Source organism: Leuciscus leuciscus (assembly GCF_965113295.1).
Source record: "Leuciscus leuciscus genome assembly, chromosome: 8".
Lineage (NCBI taxonomy): Eukaryota > Metazoa > Chordata > Actinopteri > Cypriniformes > Leuciscidae > Leuciscus > Leuciscus leuciscus.
Window position 1 is genome coordinate 18,273,319 of NC_138732.1, and position 19,892 is coordinate 18,293,210.

The window sequence follows — 19,892 nt, forward strand, 5'->3', positions numbered from 1 at the left end:
CCCTGTTTATTTTTATCAAACATTTTTTGTGGTATTCAGTTGATGTGCAGTGACTTCTGGGAAATTGTATGTCTCCACTTACTGTGATGTGATGTATTGATGTAATATTGTTCCCTATGCATTTTGCAGTGCCCTTTAGACTGAACAGAGACGGTCGAATACCCAACGAAGTTGACTTAAAGAGAGGAGGTAAGAGGGAATGTCAGGGTGAAAAAGAAGGAGAGCAATGAATTAAAGCAGAAGTCGAGCACTGATGGGGTTGGTGTAGGCAGGGTTAATGTAATCCTCAACAAATTGACCTTTGACCTCAGTCTGTCAAGGGGTCACATCTGTCCGCTCAGCTCTGGCCCATTAATTAACTCTCCTGCAGATTCGCTTTAATGCACTTTAATAAACAGAAAAGCGTTTGTGAAAATTTCTGCTGCCCCTCATCGAGTTTGATTTGCTCCTAAAAAGCACATCAAATGAAATCAAATTGCCCCCCGTGTTTGCAATGATACTTGTAGCCCAAGTTACTAGCACTATTGATTTAAATGCATTTGACTGTAGCTGTGAGGGTGGTTTCAAATGAATGATAGTGACGTACAGAGAGAACGGCCGATCTGGAGTCAGCACTAACTGCGGCAGCATGGCATAAAAGCATGTGGCATGTGCGAGTATGGTATTACCCACACTCTCAGTAAATGAGACCAAGTCAACGGCACCAGCCATCAATTATTCAGAGGCTGAGATGGCAATTATGGCACTGAGCACAACCAACATGAATATTTTATGAAGGCTAACGCAGACCATAAGAGTGTGAGAGGGGGAGACTCAGAGAAAGAGAATATAAATGTGCCCATTTCTGGGAGACACAGTCAATGCCAGTTCTTGCCATAGAGCAACACTCAAAGTGCCATTCGGTATGGCATGATATCTCTCTTCATCCGCTCTCTCCTCACCTTACACCATCTTATCTTCATTCCAGTCTCCCAGAATGCCTCGGTGAGACAGCAGCATGGGCTGTCTTAATGGGACCAGAGGCAGATGTCCTCTCAAGGCAGCTCTCCATTACCTCTTCTATGTGGGCACGATAGGAATGTTGCAGTTGTTTAAAACACAGAGTTTGAGTTGTGGCTAATTGAGTAAGGCGACACCATGTTGACGAGTGATAGGCTAATCTTTTGAGCGGCAGCGCTAAAGCCAGGCGGCCCTGTAACTCGCTGTCCGTTTCAGCCTCTGTTTGTCATTCACTCGATGTCTCTTTTAGCCCCCCTTTAGAAAATCATATTGCTCATGCTTTGAAAATATACACGTGCATCAGTTAGCCTCCCTCCTGAATGTACTCTGAATTTTCTCGTAATTCCTTCAAGACCAGATACTCCAAATAAAATAATAATAACGCAGAGTAGAACAATCTGACAGCTACAAGAAGTCTAACCTTCCCCTTTCTCCGCCTTCAGGCAAGCTGAGACCAGTAGGCATGTTGTGCTGACAGCTCTAAAATTGCTTACAATACATATCTCCAAAAGATCTGTCCCAGGCAAAAAAAAAAAAAAAAAAAGGAGAAAAAAAAGAAGAAATATCACCGGCTTGCTTAGCTGGTCTTTCAGATGTCTTATTTTTCCCTCCTCCCTCCATTTATTATGGCTGGATTTCTGCACTGGCCTGCGAGTTTAGTGCCAAATGCAACCGAAGAACTATTTCAGAAAGAGAGAGAGAGAAAGAAGAAACTGCGAGCGGGCAAAGAGAATTCTCTTATCATAACATCATAGCAGAAGAATTTGCACCCTCTGTCTTCCATTGTCTACAAATGTTTCCTCAGAGTGAATCAGTCTCAAGTGTTTTTTTTTGTGTTTTTTTTGTAGCATTAATTATTTTTAGTCCTATTTTGGTGAATGTGTGTGGACTGTTTTGGTGCACAGAATGTATTTAAAAAAAAAAAAAAAAAAAAAAAACTCTAATCTATCATGTTCTATATTAAAGGTACACTCAGTATTTTTTCTACCTTTCATATACACTACTGTTCATAACTTTAGGGTAAGACAGATTTAAAAAATAATAATATTCAGCAAGGATGCACTAAATTAATTGAAATTGACAGTAAAGACTTTTATAATGTCACAAAAAAATCTGCTTTAAATCAATGCTGTTTCTTTTAAATGTTCTTTTCATAAAGTAATACTGAAAAAATGATCAGTCTCAACAAAAAAATTAAGCAGCACATTGATAATAATAAGAAATGTTTCTTGAGCAAAAAATTTGCATATTAGAATGATTTTAGAAGGATAATTTCACACTGAAGACTGGCGTAATATTGAAATTCAGCTTTCCATCACATGAATAGATTTAATAAAATGTATTAAAATAGAAAACATTTATTTTAAATTGTAATAATATTTTTCAATATTAATGTTTTCATTATATTTTTGATCAAATAAATACAGCCTTGGTGGGCATAAGATACTTCTTTCAAAAACATTGTAAAAAAAGTCTAACTGACCCCAAACGTTTGCAAGGTAGTGTGTATAATATGGATATATGAGATGAAGACACAAAAAAGTTGGGTTTTGAGATCACGGGACCAACCAAATAGCATTTGCTTCATATGGTTAACCCTCCTCTAGTGGAATAAATGAGTCACGGCTGACTGAGAATAGCAATTTCTACAATGGCATCACATGACATTGCATTTGCATTATGCTGTATCCATGCCACTAGTTGTCAGTAGAAGTCCAAGATGACTCTGTATTGGTCAGCTAAACATTAAAAAAGAATTCCTTTGAAGGATCATAGTAAACTGTACTCTGCTCCAGAGAGGGTACAGTTAATGAGGTCTGTTCCTCTCACTATGATGAAACTCTTGAGGATTAACCGTTTTGAATTGCTGCATTTCCTCCGTTTGACAATCAATTGGAGTCTTATATCATTACTACCTGGGCTGTGTCGATTTAAGAGCAAAGAATGGAAGACGCAACCTTTACGAAATAACAATAAAGATTTGAGTGAGACAGAAAGAGTGAGCGAGAGACAATGAACGTGAAAGAGGAGAGCGAGGAGAGAAATTTCACATCAGACAGCGGGACCAGACCCAAGAGACGAGTGCAGTGTAGATGGGAGAATTATTTTACATAATAAATGCTTCAAATCCAAGCCTGTAATTGATAGCTGAAGCCAGGCAACGATGTGCAGCCACCACACATGGGTTTTGGGGAGCTGTCAATCAAGTGCTGCCACTGGAGGAGGGATAATGATTGTCATATGACAACTGCCTGATTTAATGTAATCATTACAGCTAAAGCTATTGTTTACAAGTGTCAGTGGAGGTGTGTGAGAGAGCAGACCAGCAGTAGTACAGCAGGCGATGATGTAATAACTTAAACTTCAGTTCATTAGGGGAGGGTTTCGAGAGTCGAAGTGGAAATAACTGCTCCTACTGCCAGTTTGCAGCTGTTTCATATATTTTATGCTGAGATTTACACATTAAACCCTTCCGTCTCTGGCTTAATGGATATAATTGACTAATTCAGCACAAATGACCCTAGTTTTAGCTAATCATACAGAAAGCTATGGACAAATAGACATATTTTCTGTAAACAGCCTCTGTGCATTGGCCGTGTACATAAGCCACAAATTAATTGTACCGCTCAGAGGGAAATACAAGATCCCGCACAATAGATTCAACGCAATGTGAACTGCACAAACACAGCATCAAAGGTTGGAAGTAAAAAAGTATATTAAATTCATTCTGTTGTGCATCATTTACAAATCTTAAACTAAATTTACAAGAAAAGAGAGAAAGAAAGAGCGGGAAAGAGACACACAGAGAGAGAGAGACCACCCTCCTGTATATTTCAGAGGCTGTAGGCAAACACCTCAATAATTCATGATGGAGAGATTGATTTTTTTTCCTTTGGCGAGAGGCAGCAGATGTGGCAGGGATGAAGGAAGGGAGGGATGGATGGAGGGAGGAAGGGAGTGAAATGGGGGGGTGGTGGAGGGACAGCGCAGGCCTGAGGGTCAGCAGCCAGTGGGATCATTAGACCGCCTGCTTTTTGTGTGAAGACTGGAGCTTTAAAACACACTGTTACTCACTACCAAAGGGCTCCAACAAACTGGCCTGAGTAATACTTAGCTACTCACACATCCCTATATTCCCTATAGAAAAAAAAAAAACACCGGAACAGAAGGATGCGGTCAGATTAACCTAAAGGAATATTGTTTTTTGACCTAATGCTATGAATCTGATGATCACTAAAATATCGATTTTCAATTCAAAACAGTGCTATATGGATAGATACAGTACATCACATTCCTTTCTGATATCTTTGTGTAAGTAAAGTTTACTTTTTAGCCATAAATTATTATTTATTATAATTTTGCACAGGCATGGCCTTATGTAATGAGAACACTTTACAATAATACGGTTCAAATCGTAATTATAATGAGTTATTGCAGTAGGTATCATGAACTAACAATGACATTTTCAATATATTTTTAACAGCATTTAGTTAAATTAATTTATGAATGTAGTATTTTTCATTATTGTTGACTGTTTTATCGTTGATTAATTTTATTCAAAATGTATTACTACATGTATAAATTAACATTAACCTAGATTAATAGATGGGTATTATTATTATTCATTGAATTATTTATTGTAATTGTAAGTTATTTCAAGCTATTGCGATTAAATAATTGCAATATATTGCGTTGTATGCTAAGTGTTACCATCTAAATACTTGTTGAATGACTGTCGAAAAAAGATAATTTCTTACCAGCCAAAAAATAAGATATATCATTATAGTAGTTCTGTGGCTTTTAGTGCATGTGTAGCCATTTATACAGTAGTGCATCTCTAAAAATTGACCGTTGTTTTTTTTTTTTTTTTTTTTGTATTTAAAATTTACGCGAATGTCTCTGACTGACAATAGAAACTAGAAAATTATTGTTTAAGGCTTTGGCATGATTTCATTCGGCCCATACTGGAATAAATGAATAGCCTATGAAATATGGAAATGTATAGCATGGAAGAGGAGAAGCTCTGAGAGTCCAGCAAGAGCGGGACGGCACTCGTTTACAGTGCTTTGATATAGAAATGATGATGTTAGAGAAAAGAGCAGAGCAGAGAAAAATGTAAAGGAGGGACTCTGTTCCCCCTCGTATGTCTGATGGAATCAACTCTCTGTGGGTGCGACGGGACGGCAGGTGAGACTTTGAGAGCGAGCGACATCCTTTTGTCATCGCCTGCTCTCACAAATAATTCATGGCATCAGAGGGAAGGGGAGCGAGGGAGGCGTATTGACAGCTACCACTTCTACTTGCCTTCACCTGTCTTATCCAGTCACCCGCAGATAGGACGCAAAGGACAGAGGGACCTTTTCACGGAGAACGAGTACGCTGCCTTTCTCTTCCACTGACCTAATTAGAACTCACTCGCTCCCTGCCTACGTCTCCTATCATCCGGCGTGTCCCACTAAAACCTAATCGCTCTTTTAACCCACAACAAAGGGGGTCCAGGTGCAGATGTAAAATGCCACGGGGAAAATTTAAAGACAAACTCAGACTCTCTGCTTTCAAAATAAATGTATTTAACTGTTAATTATGCCAGTTTATTCAATGTATCGCTAATTAATCATGGTATGACGTGAGAACTTGGAAGTCTAATTCACCTCTGGTTCCTTCGAGATTTTCCTATGGAGTTTTAAATTTACGTTGTAGAACAAAATGTTAAAGTATAGTCAAGTTATGTTTACCACAGGCTTTATTTGAAACATTAATCGAAAAAATATATAAATGATAAAACCCCATAGGAAAATCTCGAAAGAACCAGCGACGAATTAGTCTTCTGGGTTCTGACGTCATACCTGCACAAATCTATTCTGTTTGCTTGATCGTAGGTGTTGTGTACACTCTTAAAAACAAAGATTCTTTATTAGAACCTTTACATTGCATAAAAGGTTCTTTAGACTGGAAAAGGGTTCTTCTGATTATAGAAAAGAAAAAAAATGGTTCTGAAAAGAATTGTTTACATGAACTGGGGAACCCAAAATGGTTTTACTATTGCTGCAACAAACCTTTATTTTTAAAAGTGTAGTGTATTCAAAAGCCTGAGCAGGAGAAAAAGATGCGCAAAAGTGGGATGTGTGACCCTATTAGTGCTCTTGAGCGGGTGACTGCGAGGTGGAGTGTCTCCGCAGCCTGGTAATCTGCTCCTGATAATTTATTATTTACATTATATTAGTCAACGGCGCGCAGTCAGACGGAAGGACTACAAAACTGCAGCATATTGATTTTAACAGCGCACTGTCTGCAGCGATTTGTGGCGGCATAGGGGCTGTCGCCGAGTGCCAGCCTCGCAGGATCACAGGGACAGGATGCCACTGTGCTACATGCTAATGCGCACTTTAAACATTTAACACTAGGAGGTGCTGTAATTGCTCTGACAGCTGACAGGTGACCAGCAGAGTGTAACATACACTGCTGTCTCTCCCCTCCTCCTCCTCCTCCTCCTCCTCCTCCTCCTACCGACAGCGTTTCTCTCCTTCACGCTAGTCTCTTTGGGTTGAACCCTGCTCTCTCAATCTCTCTGGAAAAGGAGGGATGAAAGTTGTGATTCTCCATTCTGCTTGAACGAAGTGGCTAATTAGAAGAGGAGGATTATGGGCTGCAAGATAAGAGGATAAATTTTTCACTAGTCCAAGATAGATAGTGTCCGCAGTAGCGTGCTGAAGGTGCCGCCACCTTTTCATTAGCATCTCCGTTAATTACTGGTTCCGGGCTGTTTGGAGTTAGCATCATTAGCCCGATAGTGCTGGAAATATTAGTACAGCAAATTGGTGTGGTTTTCAATTGGGTTAAACAGGAAAACATTCAACCTTCATATAAAGAGGGTTGAGCTTTATTAAATTAGCCTCCTGCAAATGAGTACAGTTTGCCCTATCATGCCTCCCAGCACAAATTTACCAAAATAATTACACAGCCGGGCTGCCGATGCAGTCATATTTTAATAATCTCACTTTCTCGCTTTCATTAAATTAAGATGGGGTTTATGTGTAACTTTGTTACAATTAAACACACAATCACAACCTGAGAAAAGCGCTAACATCAAAGTGGTAATAACTTTAAAATAATCCCTGTAGCGACCAAAATTATTACATTAGATATAATAAACATCTTGGTAATTGCAGCAGTATGGCATCCTCAGTGGGACATTTTTTTGATCTGTGGTACGAGCCGTGTCAAGATAAAACTACAGAGCGGAGAGAGGATGGGCCAGAAGGAGCCGAGAGACAAGAGCTCTAATTATAAGAACATGAAACACTTCCTAAATAGCTACTAAATGAGGAAACCAAATGAGTCTGGTGATATTACAGTTTAAAATACACTTTAGACAAGTTGGCCTGGTTAAAAGAAACTTTCAAAAGACACAAATGCAACTATAATCAGCTGTAAAAAAAAATGTTGGATTGGAAAATAATGTAGGAATAATGAAAATAATGGGATTACTGGGTTTACAATGATATTTAAGAAAGCTACACGTTTGGGATAAGCAGATGGAAGCCTGTTCCAGCCTTGGAGTAAAAAAATATAAAAATAAATAAGGTAATTGTGAGATAAGGTTTAAAATAATAAATTGAGGCACAATTGTGAGATATGAAGTCATTCTGTGAGATATACAGTCACAATTGTGAGAAAGTTGCAGCTTCCATAAAGCATTCAAAAGCACAATTACATAGGTAACTGCAGGGATTTTTTTTTTTTAATGAAATGTATTGTTTATTCAGCAAAGATGCATTAAAATGTCCAAAAGTGATATTCTTTTGAACTTTATATTCCTCAAAGAATGCTAAAAAAAATTTAAAAAAAATAATAATTATCACGGCCTCCAGGAAAAAAACATAGAAAGGTTTCTTGATCAGCATATTAGAATGATTTCTGAAAGATCATGTGACTCTGAAGACTGGAGTAATGGCTGCTGGAACTTCAGCTTTGCATCAGAGGAATAAGTTACATTTCAAAATGTATTAAAATAGAAAAGAGTCATTTTAAAATTGCAATATTACATAATGTTTACTGCATTTCTTACTGAGCATAAGATACTTTCAAAAAAATCTTACCAACCCAAAAATTTCGAATGGTAGTGTAACTGATCCGATAATCATATGAGCAGGGCAGCTCTTGAATCTTAAGCCCCATTCACACATACTGTACAGTCTTTACTGGTAAATTACCAGTAAGAGATCATGTGTGAACAGGACCTTTTAAAAATACCGGTAAATTGGTTCCGGCAATTTACCAGGAAGGGAAGTTGTAACATTACCAGTAAATTACCAGTAATGTGCTGTGTGAACGCAGAATGGAGATTACCGGTATGATCACGTACGAGGTCAGAATGTACTGACGTAAGAAGTCTGCTTTGAGCCGATCATAAAGTTCTTATGGAGATGACGTGATTACTCAGCACTGTTTACAGTACGATTATTAATAGGTTTTCCATTTAAATATGTGCAAAATTATCATCTTTGACCATTGCGCCGTCTCGCAGTTTTTTTCAACGTGTTGCACTCGAGACCTAGCCTTCTTTTCCATTCATCAGTGTTGCGGCTCTGCAGTTAGATACTATTATGTGCGTCTCGTGTTTTCAAGAGCAAAAACGCGTTCTGTTTGATTCCCTTATGCTTTTCACTCAGACATCAAAAATATTTGTCAAAATGAACAGACAGTGAAGCTAAAGAGCTTCTCCTCATGCGGGCGGCTGAAGAGAACAGCGCGCCGTTTAAAGATTACTTCCGATGACTGACATCGCAGAATTTACCGGTGTTTTGGAGCTGATGTGTGAATGGTCTCTTACTGGTAAAAAGACAGAACGGTGTTGCATGTGTGAACAGCATATTTGCGTATTTACCGGTAAAGTCATTCTGGCAATTTTAAGGTAATTTACCGGGATTGCTGTGTGAAAGGGGCTTTAGACTCACAATAGGCTCGTCTAGGGAGAGGTGGAAGTTTCAGGCCGTCCCTTAAGTGGCCCTCGTGCCCTTTAGTATTTGACTCTCAGCTGTGACCTGAGAACAAAGGTTCTTGATAACTTGCATCTATTTTACATATTAACCATAGGCGTATTAACAACAGAATATGATCAACTCGACTATAATCATCCAGCAAATCCACAACATCAATAGGATTAATAGAGCATGTTGTGTGTCACTGAAGGTGCAGTGCACTAAAAACCTTATCTGATCCATATTAATGGCCCTTGAAGAATGGAGTTAACCTGTGGGATCCATCCTTCTCACCTCTCAATTAAAAGCTTCCCTCCCTCCAAACCACACATACACAATGCTCAAGTGGTGCTCCATCTCTATTACCCAGAAGGCATTAGCCAGTCTGTTTCTTTATCCAATCAGATGGAGTTTCCATTCTCTTCTCTTCCCTGCCCAGTTCCTTTTTTGTTCCCCTCTGACAGTCTGTATAAATAGCTTGGGATGAAGTCATTCCTCAAGCACTGCTGGCAGGCCCTTTCATTATTTACAATATTTACTTCAGGGGGGAAGTCACGGCTTGCCGTCAGATTTATCTGTCTGAGAAATGAGCTCCGCTATGCAGATCATCTCCAGAACAAAAGCGGCGCGCCGGCGTGTTGCGCTGCCACACTAATTTGGTTCATGAAGTGTGTAACACAGTCCTCTTTGGCAGGGGGGCTTCATTTATCTCTGACTTTATTAAACTAATATATAACAATCTTCTTCGTGCTCAAAGCTCCGGCGCACGGGCTGCGTAACCTGAGTGGAGCGCAACACTGAAGGCTGTTTCAGAGTAGAACAGCTATAGGAAGAAGTTAGGTACTGATAGTAAACTCTCAAATCAAAACCGATGATACATGTCAAAACATTGCTATTTATCTAGCATTGGTGTTGCCCGGTTTGGTTTTATCAGGTTTATTTATTCTTCTGAATTTTAAAAACTAAATTTAATTGTGACATACAGTAAATACATACTGTTCAAAAGTTTAATGTATTTGAAAGAAGTCCCAGTGCTGAATTTATTTGATCAAAACTACAGTAATATTGTTATAGTAATATTGTGAAATAGTCTTACAATTTTGTATTTCGATACATTTAAAAATGTAGTTTATTCCTGTAATTGCAAAGCTGAATTTTCAGCATCATTACTCCAGTCGTCAGTGTCACATGATCCTTCAGAAAAAAATCATTCTAATATAATGATTTAGTGCTCATGAAACATTTATTATTATTATCAAGGTTTAGAATAGAAGTGCTGCTAAATATTTTTGTGAAAACCTTGATAAATATATTTTTTTAGGATTATTTGATGAATATTCAAAAGAACACTATTTATTTCAAATAGATTATTTTTTTAACAATGTAAAAGTATTTAATGCATCCTCTTAGTGACCCCAAATTTTTGAACACTAGTGTAAATATAAGCTGGTGTACGAGACAAAAAAATATTATTATCATTATTTTACATTTTACCATTATGAAAGCACAAAAATACATAATATTAGAATTTTAAACACTATATAATATTCTGGAATATTCCATTCCATTTGTGTGTTGTTGTTTTTTTAATTTGTAAAAAATGCATTTTTCAAAGCAACTTTAAAGAATAGTATTGTCAAATCAAAGGCGGCTGTGGCAAAAAAAAAAAAAAAAAAAAAGAACTCCTATAGAGGTGTAGGTGTAAGTAGGTGAAGAAACATTAATAGGAAGCAAGACTCGGCTGGAGGCTTCCACATATTTAAATAAAGTATAGGTGCATATGAAGAGTTCAGATGCAAAAGCCTCTAAGTGCCATCTGAAATTTTCTTCTAGAATGATCATTTTTATCAAGCTCGTATATTTAAGTTCAGTAATTTCACTTAAATGACAATTAATAGGTCATCTTCATTGCCATTTAAGTGAAATTACTTAACTTAAATATACAAGCTTGATCAAAATGATCATTCTAGAAGAAAATTTCAGATGGCACTTAGAGGCTTTTGCATCTGAACTCTTCATATATACAAATGTTCACTTGAACAGATATAATCCATTTGAATAGAATCAAACTGAATATTCTGAAATATATCACAACAGCTATTTTATAACAGATAAAATCATTTTGGAGGCATTTTTATCACTTTTGGTGACATTGTTGCCCTGAGCACTGGTTAGACTCTGACACCGGTCTATAATCTTCAAAGAAATATTATCATATCCAAATTTTGAATACACAAAACCTTCTGAAGCACAAGGAGAAAAAAGCGTGGGAACTCTACAGTGCATGTGAAAGTGATGTGTGTCAAGAGAAGAACAATAATCAGACGGATGTGTCTATCATCACAAGGTAGTCTCAGATCCTGCCTCCCCCCGCTGTTGGGCTGAACCCTGGGGAGGGTGTTAATTCAAACCACATGTTCAGCTTTCAGCTGCCACTCCACTAGCTGCGACCTACAACTCCTTCATCTGCTGCTGGAGCTGTGATTTTGGGGGACTCATCGGCATCTCGGGGGTCTCTCGAGGAGTTTCACACAAAAAATATATACCTCGTTTTCCTGATAAAATCTCTTTCATAGTTCCAGCTCGTGCTTTGTATCTCGATACCCTCCTCCACTTTTTTTTTATGCGTGTGTGTTTGGGGGGGAATGTTACCTGCATTCGGGGGCACAGGCCATGCATCACTGACACTTCATCTCAGTCTGACTGCCTTGTTTCCGAAGTGACCCCTTTCCCCTAGCTGCCTCGCGGTATTATTTAAGGAGATTTATGAGGCAGTGTCCCGTGCCAGGAGCTACGGAGGCAGACGCCTCGGGGGCCGAGGCACAACGAAGGGGGCCCATTAATAACCTACAGCCAGGCCTTCGCTCCCAGTCTGGACCGTGGAGACTCGGGTTCCTCCCCCTTTTGAGTGACCGTAGGCTAGCAGGCAGCGTTCAGTACCTGAGTCCCACACACAGAGGTGGGGTAACGGATCTGGCAAGCACGCGGGCCCCTGCCGAGGAGCTCCACAGAGCAGCCGCTTGTGATGGATGGGAGGAGGCAGATGCTATCTGAGCTCAGGCCATCTGTAAGAGCTCAGAGTAACAGTGGGGTCACCGACAGACAGCGCGGGAGAGAGAAAAAGGGGTGAGCCGTTCTAGTGTGTAGGATCAAGTTAGGCACGTGTACCGGGCGGAAGGTGCGAGAGGGCATGTTGGCATGCTAATGCTGTGTGAGAGAGTCAGGCTAGGTCTCTGTAATCACAAAGAGGGTGCCATGTACTTTGTCACAGAGGACACCAAGAGACACGCACACACATTTCTTCATGCCACACACACATGCTCAGACAGGCTGCCATTCAGTATCGGATGAAATACGGTAGGATGACACCAAATCTGATGTGAAGTGGTAAGAAAGAGTGCACTGAGAGAGAGTATGCTGAACTGTATAGTAAGTCAGTGTGGCTGCATGTGACATGAGCGTGTAGCTGTCAGCGGCTCCGCAGAGAGACTGGCAGGAAACACCTTCCATGTTAGCCCATGTCTATTTAAAAAGCAATGTTTTATTCAGCCACAACATCTCATTGCACTGAAAAATTTATCAGTCTGTGCTCTGTCTAATCCTGTCCTGTGTCAGGTAATTCCACTCTGTCTTTCTTTAAATATTTCTCAGGACAAAGTGGAGGGGTGCTGGACTCATCATGTCACATTGATGGAGCCAGATAGTGGGAGTCTCGGACTCCTGGATTTAGAGTGCAGTCCTCCATTGGAAGCCCTAAAACCCCTTTTATGGCTAGTTTTGGTTATAATTTCCTATTTGATAAGAGTTACACCCTTAAAGGTGCTTTAAGCAATATCACGCGTTTTTTAAGCCAAAAATGTTTTTGTCACATACAGCAAACATCTCCTCACTATCCGCTAGCTGCCTGTCCCCTGAACACACTGTAAAAAAATGCAGTCTCTATAGACAGCCCAGGCTGCACAAATGGCAACAAAAACAAACTGGCCCAGCCTGGACCATGAAACATAACAAATAGTGTTCCAGCCAATAACCGACAAGAATGATTTGGGGGTGGGGGTTAGTGCGCGTGCACATGAAGGGGGGTGTGGGGAGTGGAGGAGGAGAAGCATGAAGAGGGAAGTTAGCTAGAGGAGAGATGTCCTAGACCAGGGGTTCCCAAACTTTTTCGTTCTAGGACCCACCTAGACAAGTATAATCAATCTCAAGACCCACTTGCACTGGTGCTACCAACTTTATCAGTTGGTCGCACCAGCATGATTTGGTCGCACATTTTTTTTTCTACATGCAATGGGATTAATCAATGCATGCTGATGGTCTTAATCTGCATTCCCTAGTTTTGCACTGATGTAAAAAGACTGACAGTGACAAGCCTTCATGTTAGCAAAATATTTTAAACTTTTAACTCTTAAAAAAACTTTTAAAAACATGTATGTTCTTTAATGTTTGATTATAATTTTACCGTCTTCACATAGGGATGGGAAATGATAAGATTTTATCAATAATAATAATGCCACTGACGATTCTGATTATCGATCCGATTCTTTAACGATTCTCTTATCGATTCATGATAGCACTGTGTGGAAAAATGTAGTCATATGCTTTTAAAAAAAAACCAAGGGGTTTTATTTATTTTAAAGCTTGAGTAAGCAAACTGTACTTTTTATGTAATTTATGTAATAAATAGAACTTTATTGTAAAGTGTTACTGATTCATACGTCTCCTGAGTTCACTGTTGGAAAGATCAGTTGTCCATTCATTAAAATGAATCGTTCAAAGGAGTATTAGTTTGCGAATTGGACGTGTCATGCGCGTTGTGTGATTATCCCAGCAGTTAGGACATGGACATCCAAGATTTGTGTCAACACAGAAAACATTTCATCACTGGATAGTTTTTTTTTCGTTTAATTAAAGTGTTGTTTTATGTCAGCTGAATGTCTGGGACGCTTTTCAGAGAAGATAAGGCAACAACTTATTTAGCACAATTTACACCCAGCGGTAATTGAGGAAGAAAAAAAAAATCTCCGAATGCTCCACATGAAACTTTGGTCTTCCGACCTTTTACCACCGTGTCGATTTATTTTGATTAATATGTGCGAGGGAGAGAGAGCAGGACAGCGCTTAGTTTGGAGACGGTGAAGTATTTTTTACACTTTCGCTGGCTCCGAAGAGAGAGAGTGCGCGCGCGCGACCGAGTATCTCTCTCTGCTCGTTCTTTCAGTTAAACATGCACTGTGACTCTGTCACAAGCGCAGCAGTTCATCTACATTACTCAGCGATCAAATAACACTTTGGCGGGCGCTAAAACTAATAGTCGTTTGGTCATTAATCGGACTGGTTTTGTTTCACTCATTGTAACGTAAATTTAGCTGCAGCTAAGTGCCTTTGTGCGACCCACCTTTTCTCACTGTGTGACCCACAAGTGGGTCGCGACCCACAGTTTGAAAACCACTGTCCTAGACAACGACTAACGTTAACATGTTATATTCTTGAGAATTTTGATACAGCCGTCACATGACCAAAGAGATGACGTTCCAATGAACAAATAACAAAGAATAGGGAAAAGTTGAAGCAACGCGCAAAGCGTTCAAAAGGTGGCGAGAACTCCTCCGGCAGAAGGGCTTCCAATCCGACATTCAGGTGGCTGTTTTTGCTGGACAGGTGAGTAAATCCAGTTTTTTCCTTGACTGTTTCAGGAAGCACGGAAGGGAGGGGGAGGGGACAGGATGAGGAGGAGGGAGGGTCGAGCTAGCCTCCGTTTTGTTTGACAATACTTTGAACGTCAACAAGAAGTGACGTCACCCAACATCGCTTAGAGCACCTTTAAGTATTGGTGCTGTTTTGTTAATTCAACTTCAATTGATGTTTTGCTAAGCTCCGTCCAGCTTGGTTACTGTAGCCAATGATTTCCGTGAACGGCATTATTTTCTGTAAAATGCACTCTTGCATCATTATTATAAGTGACAAAGAAGCAGTTATATTGTGTTTAAAACTACTCAAACACAGACACTATAGATTTACATTAGATTGTATATATTTTTGAAAGAAATTTCTTATGCTCACCAAGGCTGCATTTATTTGATCAAAAATACACTTAATAACATGAAATGTTATTACAATAAAAAATAACTTTTATATTATCTTTTTATTATTATTCCATTTCTATATTAAAATGTCATTTTTTCCTGTGAAGTCTAACTGAATTTTCAGCAGTCGTTTTTCCAGTCTTCAGTGTCACATGATCCTTCAAAAATCATTCTAAAGATTTGATGCTAAAGAAACATTTTTAACATATTATCAATGTTGTATTTTTGTGGAAACTGTGATAATTTTTTCCCCAGGATTCTTTTATAATTAGAAAGTCTAAAATTGATTTGAAATGAAAATCTCACGTAGACTTTTACTGTCGTGTTAATCAATTTAATACTGAATAAAAGAACAAAAAAATATGGCGGACCCCAAACTTTTGAACAGTAGTGTAGGACCAGTAGTGTATTTAGTTACTGACCACAGCAACTTTTTAAGAAGAGACTAAGCTAAGATTCAGTTTGATTGAAAACTCAAATGTGCAGTCTTTGCCATTCTATAATCTCTTTCACATCCCCATTCAGTGAACTTAAGGATAGGACAAATATGTGAACATAAATGCTTTTACCTGCAAAAAATGCATTATCTGCATTGATGCAAGGGGGTGCTATAGCCAGTATTAGCATAAACTGCCTCATTCTGTTAGTTTTCACAACTAACAAGTCAACTGTTGTTATTACAGAGCAACAGTTTGAAGAATTTGTTCAAATTGATCTAAACTGTCAACATGTTTATAGTTGTGTGAAAAGCAGCACATCCGGTTTAAAGGCACATGCATGTGAAGGTAATCTATCGCCCTCATGAGTACTAAGGGTTTTTTCCTGCCACAGTAACAATGCGTTGGTTAAGCATTCGAGTCTGTGTTTATGTACTTGTGTAGAACATGTTTCTGGAAGGTTTCTTCCAGTTAGTTGGAGAGTTGGAAAAGGGCTTCCCTGACATGACTGGACTTCAACCGGGCAACGGCCAAAGTACATAAAACTATATGACTGGTGAGCAGAATGAATGAGATATGTACTGCTGAAAGAAAGATCTGTGGATGTGTTTGTGTGTGTGTGTGTGTGTGTGTGTGTGTGTGTGTGTGTGTGTGTGTGTGTGTGTGTGTGTGTGTGTGTGTGTGTGTGTGTGTGTGTGTGTGTGTGTGTGTGTGTGTGTGTAGCACGTAGTGCACAGGATTTAATTCTATGATGCCGTAAATAAATGCCTGTCAGAGTGATGGACATGCTTGGCAGGCACGGCTGATTGAAACATTTCCTTTCTAAAGCAGCCCTCATAAATCTGAGACAGGCAAAGTGATGGCAATCGCACCAAGCCTCTCCCAAATGGGTGTGCCACTACTGGACTGCTGCCAAAACCCTGAACCCCATTACCACCCAATACCCCACCCCAAGTCCCCTCTCTCCCTGCGGCCATGAGTAATGAAGAATGGCCTTGTCACCGGGCCACCGAAGACTGTCAATACTCTGCTGTCTAAGGGCAGGATCCGTTTCAGCATTACAGGCGCACACACACATAAAATCAGCACCCCTGCTAATTAAACACACCAGCAGCTGCGCTACGTTATTTCTTTTTAAGTGGCCCAGCACCCAGGGACACCCAGGCGCCCAGCCAGAACAACAGTCCAGGAACCGAGTAAAGCTATAGGGTTAACCATTGACCTGTTAGAGGGGCTTGACCTCTGCTAAGGAATCTAATAATGCTTTATTTCCATTGGACTGCGCTTCTAGACTGAAATTTGCACTAATGCATTCATATCGGACGACGGCAGTTTGGGCGTGTAGTTTTTCTTCGCTTGAAGATGATGTATAAACACACAAATGGTCTAAAATGTAGTATCCGCAAACTAAATTTAAAGTATAGTATCCCAGCTATATTTAACTTGATAAAGAGTTCCTGTGTAAGCAAGGGCACATTGTGTAAATGCATACGGTGTTGATAGATGTCCTCATTTTATTCCTCTTTTTTCATTTGCCATAACTATTGTATTAAATCACACTAAAGTAATGCCCTTTGCATGAGTTTTTGGAGCAGTAATTCCACTTCTCCTCTTGCTGTGTGTTCATAATCCATTAAAAATATTACAAATTTGGTCGCAAAGAAACTCCAGAAAGAATGGGTTTGATTTAACCTTAAGAATGGGAACAAAGGACAAATGGGACACAACTGCAGAGTAAAAAAGTATTAAAATCAATTTGAAGAATCACAAAAGCACCGTGCCAGCGTATAAACTACTAAAGTGTGACCAGTTTGCGTATAAACTACTAAAGTGTGACCAGTTCAGTAGATTTCAGTCATCACTATGATTTGAAAAAACTTTTAAGAAATAATGTTCTCATACAAATCCATCAGAATTTTAAAAGGATAGATCACCCAAACAATTAAAAGCACTAACTCACCCTAATGTTGTTCCAAACTTGTATGACTTCCTTTCTTGTGTAAAGTAGATGATGGAGATGGTGAAAGTAAAAGTGCAGCGTGAACATTCTTCAAAATATCTCCATTTGTATTCCACAGAAGAAAGAAAGTCTTACGGGTTTGAAACAACATGAAGCAGAAGCTAAAGGTAAAGGTGGGTGCAGAGGGAGGTGAGGGTCACAGGGGCGAGTGGAGCGTGGGGTGCCAGAGGACGTGTTGTGTCCCCTTCCGTGTTTGTCAAACAAATTAAACACGTTCTGGAGTCTTCACCTGCCCCAGCCACCATGCCGCATATGGCCCACCAGAAACAAAATAAGGCATCGCGCATACATTACCATACTTAATCAACCACCCTCTCCATTTAATATGCAAATTCACTGAAATATTACTGAATGCCGTCTGTTCTAAATGAATAAATTTGAATCGCAATTAGAATAATCCTTTATAATTAATGAAAACTGTCAATTTCAGTTCATAAGTAATTTGATTAACGAGATGATGGCACACTTATCAAGTTCAGTGGACTGTTAGATTTTCATACAGCGGCTAAAGGAAAGAATATAGGCCTCGTTTCAGCACAGCACTGGGACGGACATCAGAAACCATGATGAATAGTTAATAACAAAAGTAATTAATAAACTTATGAGGTCAGGTTGCTCCCCAGCAGGGCTCCTGGATTTTAAAGCCTGAGTCTTGAGATCTGTTTATCAAGCGAAGCGAGAGGATCCTTGAATTTGAGTTACACGCTCTTTCCTTCAGTTCACACCTCGACTTGAGGGCCAAGTACCGGGTAAAAGATCAAAAGTTAAATATGTAAATAAATGCCACAGACTGAGTGACTGTTTTTCTTCTAATCAGGGTGCACATGTCCAAGCTAGTGTTTTGGGTTAATGCTGCCTCAGTGTGAAATGAATCTGCTGATGCAAACTGAACTCTCCTTATAGCTCTGGATTCAGTATGTGTACGTATGTTGAGTCCTTGACTAAACACTGCCGTAAGCACTATAATAAACAAGAGATGCTGTTCTTATGGCCGGTGGGGCGAGAGCCAGTGATTCTAACATCATCCATCCACACGAAGCTCTTAAAAATATATATTCCCCTTGTAGCACTAAAACTGTACAGAGCACTGTGCAAAGAACTCAGCAGAATGAAACTGGCTTGTGCTGTGTGTGTAAGTGTGTGTGTGTGTGTGTGTGTGTGTGTGTGTGTGTGTGTGTGTGTGTGTGTGTGTGTGTGTGTGCGTGTGTGTTTGTTTGTGTGTGTGTGTGTGTGTGTGTGTGTGTGTGTGTGTGTGTGTGTGTGTGTGTGTGTGTGTGTGTGTGTGTGTGTGTGTGTGTTGAGGTAGGTGAAACAGAAGGGGGAAGCAGTTAATTAGATCCGTTATGGTGTTTGGAAACAACAGCAAGGTTAAGGCTACATGCTGATGAAGTATTTGGAAGTCATTAGCCATGATGAGTAAAGGTCTCTCCAAAACAGTGCGTGAAAGATAGAGAGAGAGCAAAAGGGAAAAAGAAAAGTAATAGGGATTAAATTAGATCTGGACCGGGCAAAATCAGTTAAGTTCTGGGGTAGATGGAGAATGTGTGATAATGGTCTAAATTAGTGCACACTACAGCTTCTAAACACACACTTCCATATATTCTGCGACACAAATTGTATTTTATTGCTGTTGATTAAAAAAAAGAAGATTTTTTTTCTTACCTGTTTCAAGACCATACAGAGAAGCAGCAGCATCAGAGAAAAGGAGACAGAAAGAAAATGTTAGGAAATATTCAAGCATATACACACTGTATATTAAAAATATGAATGCAGAAATAAACATACATAGTTGTGTTTGAAGGTCAATGTTACAGATCACTGCAAAATGACCTAGTAGCCTACCATTGTTTTGTGAAACACTGTATTTAGAGGAAAGCTTCTACATATTTACACTCACTAGCCTGGTTTCCGTAACAGATTTGCGCAAAACTTTTGCGATATTTTCTATATGTAAAAAAAAAAAAAAACTATTGCGAAATGACATTATTTCCATTAATCGATGTTATGCGACTAAAACGTAATTTTTTCCTCTCACGAAGTCATTCCAAAAATCATGGCAACGGATGTTGGTAGATTTACGTATTATCACAGCCACCGCACTAGCCATTATTTTGAATCGAAGGAGACATAGGTGTGTTATCCAAGCATTAATGGCAAGGAAAGCCCCTCATACTTGGGAGCGTCCACGTGTGAGGTGTTTCTGGGTGTTTTTCCCTCCTATTTGCTTCGAGGTCTTGATAAATTGTGACATTTTTGTTGTTGTTTAGAATCCAGTATTCCTGTCATTCTTTTGTCTTTAATGATTTTAATAAAGAACTCTCATCTTCTGCCCAAACATACTGCGCCATCTTTAAAGAATGATTGACTTTTA

General features: G+C 39.3%; 1 protein-coding gene and 1 long non-coding RNA gene across 4 annotated transcripts in view; one reads left to right on the top strand and one right to left on the bottom strand.

Moving 5' to 3' along the window:
* ebf1a (EBF transcription factor 1a) overlaps positions 1-19,892 on the bottom strand; it is a 132,033-nt gene that overhangs the window by 48,124 nt on the left and 64,017 nt on the right. The gene's annotated exons all lie outside the window — the stretch shown is intronic.
* Positions 11,004-19,183, top strand: LOC309505231. Its single transcript, XR_014208369.1, has 3 exons — positions 11,004-16,142; positions 16,225-17,316; positions 17,347-19,183. It is a non-coding gene; the product is annotated as an uncharacterized lncRNA (long non-coding RNA).